This window comes from Geotrypetes seraphini, chromosome 2 (genome assembly GCF_902459505.1).
Source record: "Geotrypetes seraphini chromosome 2, aGeoSer1.1, whole genome shotgun sequence".
NCBI classification, from domain to species: Eukaryota; Metazoa; Chordata; class Amphibia; order Gymnophiona; family Dermophiidae; genus Geotrypetes; species Geotrypetes seraphini.
In genome coordinates this window covers 77,804,274-77,810,532 of record NC_047085.1, presented here as the reverse complement: position 1 = coordinate 77,810,532, position 6,259 = coordinate 77,804,274, and the positions used below count along the sequence as shown (strand labels likewise).

The 6,259-nt window shown below is 38.1% G+C and overlaps 1 pseudogene; it reads right to left on the bottom strand.

Annotated features, from left to right (window-relative positions):
* Positions 1–4,867: 4,867 nt before the first annotated feature.
* On the bottom strand, positions 4,868–5,807 carry LOC117353428 (annotated as a pseudogene).
* Positions 5,808–6,259: the final 452 nt, after the last annotated feature.

The window sequence follows — 6,259 nt, the reverse complement described above, 5'->3', positions numbered from 1 at the left end:
TAGGACTGATACCTATAAAAATTTGGAAAATTTACCCCTCCCTCTGTAATTAGTTTTTGTAGGGATACTAAGGCAATCCTAGCATGTCTACCCAGCCAAATAAATTTTGTAAGAATATTATTTAATTTTTTATAGAAAGACCCCTGAAAAAAACTGGCATCATACCCATTTGGTAACAAACCACAGGGGAAATCATCATTTTAATAGTTTGGACTCTCCCCCACAAGGATAGATGTAAAGGATTCCATTGCTCACATAATTCTGTAACCTTCTGTAACAAGTACAAGGGGGCACTCAGTGAAATTGAGAGGGGAAAGGTTTAGAACAAATGGCAGGAAGTTCTTTTTCACCCAGAGGGTGGTGGATACATGGAATGCGCTACCGGAGGATGTGATAAGCAGAAGCACGCTACAGGGCTTCAAAGAAGGTCTGGACAGGTACCTGGAGGACAAAGGGATTGAGGGGTACAAATAAGAGTAGAGGTAAGGTTATAGGGATAGGATTAGAGGTAAATGGTAAAATTAGTCAGAGACCACTGTTCAGGCAGTGGGCCTGATGGGCCGCCGCGAGAGCGGACTGCTGGGCGAGATGGACCTCTGGTCTGCCTCAGCGGAGGCAACTTCTTATGTTCTTAAACATTTTTCATTCATTTTTATTGTTTCTTCCATTGTGCTTTTTATCCAAATATCTAAATATTTTATTCCCTCTCTTTCCAAATAAAGGGAAATGAACTGAACAAGCCTTTTGTACAATAAACATTGAGTGGAAGAACTTCTGATTTATTCCAATTTATTTTATAACCTGAAAATCTTCCAAATTTCTCTATCAATTCTAGCAGGCATGGAATGGTTGTCTCAGGAATTCTCAAATAAAGCAAAATATCATCTGCATAAGCAGAGACCTTATATTCCTGATCTTTACAAGGAATGCCCTGTATCTCCTTCACTTGTTGAATAGCTAATATTAAGGGTTCTAATACAATATCAAAAAGCAAAGGAGATAATGGACAGCCTTGTCTAATCCCCCTTTGCAATCTAAAACCTTCTGAAAAATTATTATTAATATATAATCTAGCAATAAGGGAGCTATACAATGTTTGGATCATTTGAATAAATCCTGATCCAATACCAAACCAATCCATTGCTTGGTACATGAAGGTCCACTCTACTCGATCAAAAGCCTTCTCTGCATCCAAGGATACTGAAAAGGCTGGATCTTTAATGTCTTTTGATAAATTTAACATATGCATAGCCAACCTGGTGTTATTTGAAGAGTGTCTCTGAGCAACAAACCCAGTCTGGTGCATACCAATAATAAAGGGGAGAGCCTTAGCCAACCGTAGAGCCTTAGCCAACCGTTTTAGCCAAAAGTTTTCCATCCACATTAATTAAGGAAATAGGCCTGTAGTTTGAAACCAATGTGGGATCTTTATTTGGCTTTAGTAAAACTATAGTAACTGATTCAACCATAGTACCCTTTATGCAACCATTAGTTAGTTGTACCTGATACAAATTTAACAGATATGGTAACAAGGTAATTTGAAATGTTTTAAAAAACTCTACTGTGAAACCGTCACCACCTGGAACAGACCCAGCTCTAAGGGACTTCAATGCTGTTTGTAATACTTCCAATGATATTGGCTTTTCTAAGCTTTCTTTTATATACTCAGGAATTTTTGGTCCCTTAATTAAATTCAAAAATTCTAATCCTTCCTTTACTTTACCTAAATAAGGCTCAGAAGAATAAAGGGCTTTATAAAATTTTAAAAATTGTTCCAGAATTAAACCAATTTGAGAATAAGTATTCCCTTTTTCATCTTTCACCATCACTATTTTATGTTTTTTTTTTTTTGCTTTTAGATAATTTGCCAATAATCTTCCCGCCTTATTTGAATTTCCATAATACATCGCCTGCTGAGAAAATAAGTCCTTCCTTATCAGTTTAGAAGAAATCTCATTATATTTCCCCTTAGCTTTCAAGAGATCTTGTAATATACAGTATTCCCATTTCTCAATCAATTTTGATTCTAAAACCTTAATATCTTGTTCTAAACTTGAAAATTGTTTTTTAATTTGTTTTTTAGTATAAGCCGAAAAAGAAATAATTTGACCTCTTATATTTGCCTTAAAAGCATCCCAAATAGTTTCTATAGAGATATCTTCAGTACTATTAATTTGAAAATAATCATTTATTTTTGACTGAATTTTCTCAATAAAATTTGGTTCTGCAAGCAAAGTATTAGCAAATCTCCATATAGGTTTACTATTATCATAATCACTTATTTTAATTTTAATCCAGACCCCTCCATGATCAGACAAAATAATTGGATCTATGGAGGCTTGTGATACTTGTTGTACTAAGGTATTTGAAACAAAAATATAATATATTCTTGAAAAAGATTTATGAACTTGGGAGCAAAATGAAAATTCCCGAGCATTGAAATGAAATATTCACCTTATATCTTTCATATCACAATTTTGTACCAAATTACCCAAGCCTAATGATTTCATAATTCTACTAGGTTTTTTATCCAATAAAGGATCCATAACAGCATTAAAATCCCCTGCCACAACTAAACTAGAAGCAGCCAGTGGTAACAACTGTTGTATAGATTTAAAAAATTCAATCTGATTCGAATTAGGTGTGTATATATTGAAAAGCACCATGGTATTATTTCCCATGCTCATGTCTACATGTATCCATCTTCCTGAAGGATCTGCATTAATCATTTTAAATAAAGCATTACATTTTTTATTAATTAAAATTGCTACACCTGCCTTTTTCCCTACAGCTGGGGCAAAAAAACAATGTTTAACCCAATCCCCTTCTAATTTTTTAGACTCCATAGCTGATAAGTGAGTCTCTTAGATGTAACATATATCTACATTTTGTTTTTAAAAAAAATAAAAGTGTTTTCTTTCTCTTTATTGGATGGTTGAGGCTATTAACATTTAGTGAGAATAATTTAAGCTCCATTAAGATATTTACTTACTGTACACTTGAGCCACATCAAATACTTTGTTTTAATATACTTCAAATTGTTCAATATATATCCATCTTTCCTTAATTCATTCTGTGTAACATCCTTAAAACCCCTTATTCTATTAAATATTGTAATTCTAAGATCCCCAAAACCCTTTTCTATGCCCTCTCATAAGCCCTCCCTTCCTATATTGCGACAACTTGAAGATATAAAAACAGATTGGCCTTCATATCCCTCCCCCTTACATCAACCTTATTATTTCCTATATACTTTAAAAATTAATCATATTTAAAATATATATTTTCCCTTCCCTTTTTTAGTAAAACCTAGCTGTCTATCATTTTGTATGAGTACATTTCCACATACAAACATATAACATAAATATTTCATTATGTTCATTGCAGTAAATCAATTGTCTAAAATATCCAAGAATTCTCCTTATAAATTTAGATAATTTAGGACATAAGCACATTTACAATTGAAAAAAGAATGCCCTTTAATTTATTTGTAAAATAATCACTTTTTAAATTAATGTAAATTAGATATTTTATAATTGAAAACCTGTTTCCCCTTATTTTTAAATTAAGATCTCTATTTACTACATATTAAGAACTATGTTAACATTATTCATTCTCAAGATATTATTAATCAGGAAGTACATAAAAGTCATCAATTTATTTGGCTTACCATCCTAATCCTCAAAAGACTAGGCACTCTGCTTGAGATCATGTTCCTCTCCCTAAAAATTCACATATCATCCACAGCCTATATTGAACAAATGTGGGGGGAAAGAGAGAGGTGGTGAAATGGAAAATACATTTGACAGTTTAACACATACACATTTACATAGTAACATAGTAACATAGTAGATGACGGAAGATAAAGACCCGAATGGTCCATCCAGTCTGCCCAACCTGATTCAATTAAAAAATTTTTTTTTTTTCTTCTTAGCTATTTCTGGGCAAGAATCCAAAGCTTTACCCGGTACTGTGCTTGGGTTCCAACTGCCAAAATCTCTGTTAAGACTTACTCCAGCCCATCTACACCCTCCCAGCCATTGAAGCCCTCCCCTGCCCATCCTCCACCAATCGGCCATATACAGACACAGACCGTGCAAGTCTGCCCAGTAACTGGCCTAGTTCAATATTTAATATTATTTTCTGATTCTAAATCTTCTGTGTTCATACCACGCTTCTTTGAACTCAGTCACAGTTTTACTCTCCACCACCTCTTTCAGGAGCGCATTCCAGGCATCCACTACCCTCTCCGTAAAGTAGAATTTCCTAACATTGCCCCTGAATCTACCACCCCTCAACCTCAAATTATGTCCTATGGTTTTACCATTTTCCTTTCTCTGGAAAAGATTTTGTTCTACGTTAATACCCTTCAAGTATTTGAACGTCTGAATCATATCTCCCCTGTCTCTCCTTTCCTCTAGAGTATACATATTCAGGGCTTCCAGTCTCTCCTCATACGTCTTCTGGTGCAAGCCTCCTATCATTTTCGTTGCCCTCCTCTGGACCGCCTCAAGTCTTCTTACGTCTTTCGCCAGATACGGTCTCCAAAACTGAATGCAATACTCCAAGTGGGGCCTCACCAATGACCTGTACAGGGGCATCAACACCTTCTTCCTTCTACTGACTACGCCTCTCTTTATACAGCCCAGCATCCTTCTGGCAGCAGCCACTGCCTTGTCACACTGTTTTTTCGCCTTTAGATCTTCGGACACTATAACCCCAAGGTCCCTCTCCCCGTCCGTGCATATCAGCTTCTCTCCTCCCAGCATATACGGTTCTTTCCTATTATTAATCCCCAAATTAATAATAGGAAGGAACCGTATATGCTGGGAGGTGCAGAGGAAAAGATAGCACAAAGGGGGATGATTCAATAGGCATGATTGGAAATAAAGAGGGATTCTCCAGTCACAACTCCAACCTGTCCACTTGGAATGTACTTGTCCTGGGCAGCCTGGCTGTTAGCCAGTGCACACTTTGTGTATTTCTCTTGTGCAGCTTTAACATTCTCTTTCTTGCCTCACCAAGTCTTGCGAGCAGAGGCCTGCAGGGCACTGCCAAAGGACAAGGAAAGAGGCCAAGGCTTATGCAGAGGCCATTTGTTTATGGCATTCAGATGGATTGCGGCCTCCTCCTCACTCTGGTTTGCAGATAGGAAGGTGATTCCAGCAACTGCTGGGAGAACAGTGCGCCGCATGGCAGAGATATCTGCCATAACAACCTCTTTAGGAGTGTATTTCTTAGTGCAGGCATGACCAGGGGTCAACAGGGTTCCTTCCAGGTAAATATGGTGGTCGCTCAGAGCCTTGTAGGCTGCAGCCAAAACCTTCTGTGTAACATACTGTCAGCGCTACAGATCATGACCCCCATCAGGCAACACCTCGGGCTCCACAATGGGAACAATGCCATGCTGCTGGGAAATGCTGGCCTAACGTGTCCATACATTAGCATTTTCTACGATGGTAGGATGAGAGGGAGTATGGTCTGAGATCTTCAACACACAGCGCCATTTTGCGAAATATGCACCATCCCCATTGCACAAAGCACAACGCCCAGCTATTCCATCCAACCAGCATTGATCCCATGTCAAATGGCCTCATCAAAGAGAATGACTCCCCCAATGCAGGGACCCGCCCGCTCGTTGGCGGCGAAGCGCAGCTGATGAAAGAAGCGGCGGTTCTCCTCGATGTTTTCCACATTGATTGAGCTCAGGCAGCAATGATGCCATTGCCATGGGCAACATTGCGGCGGGCGTTATCGGAGAGCCCCTTCCTCTGCACAGGGGTAAATGCTTGGTATTCGTGAGGCATTGTGGATCACATCCTTCTAGCAGTCTCCCTCGATAACTATGAACAGAAGCAGCAACTACCAAATTAGGCAGACTGACCTTCATTTAATCCAGCCAGCCAGCGTTAGTGGCTCACATCATATCAAAGGAGTCAGGAAGGATGCACCACAGGGAATCCACCACTCCAGCAGTCTCCCCAACTCACGGCCTAATGCAGCATGTCAACTAAAAGAATTCTCAGCACTGCCTCATCAGAAAAATTCCAACCTCCAAATTCTCTTGACATCAGGTAAAGTTCTGAATATATTAGCTATGACATCTGTGCAGAATCTTCCCCTGTTGTAAATTAAAACTGTTCCATTAGTTCCATTTCAGTTAAGAATCAGTTGTGGCAGCCCTCTTAGTATAAAATAAAATTAATATTTTAAATGATTAGTTATATCTATATTTCTCATAGTATTTCAGATCAAGGTG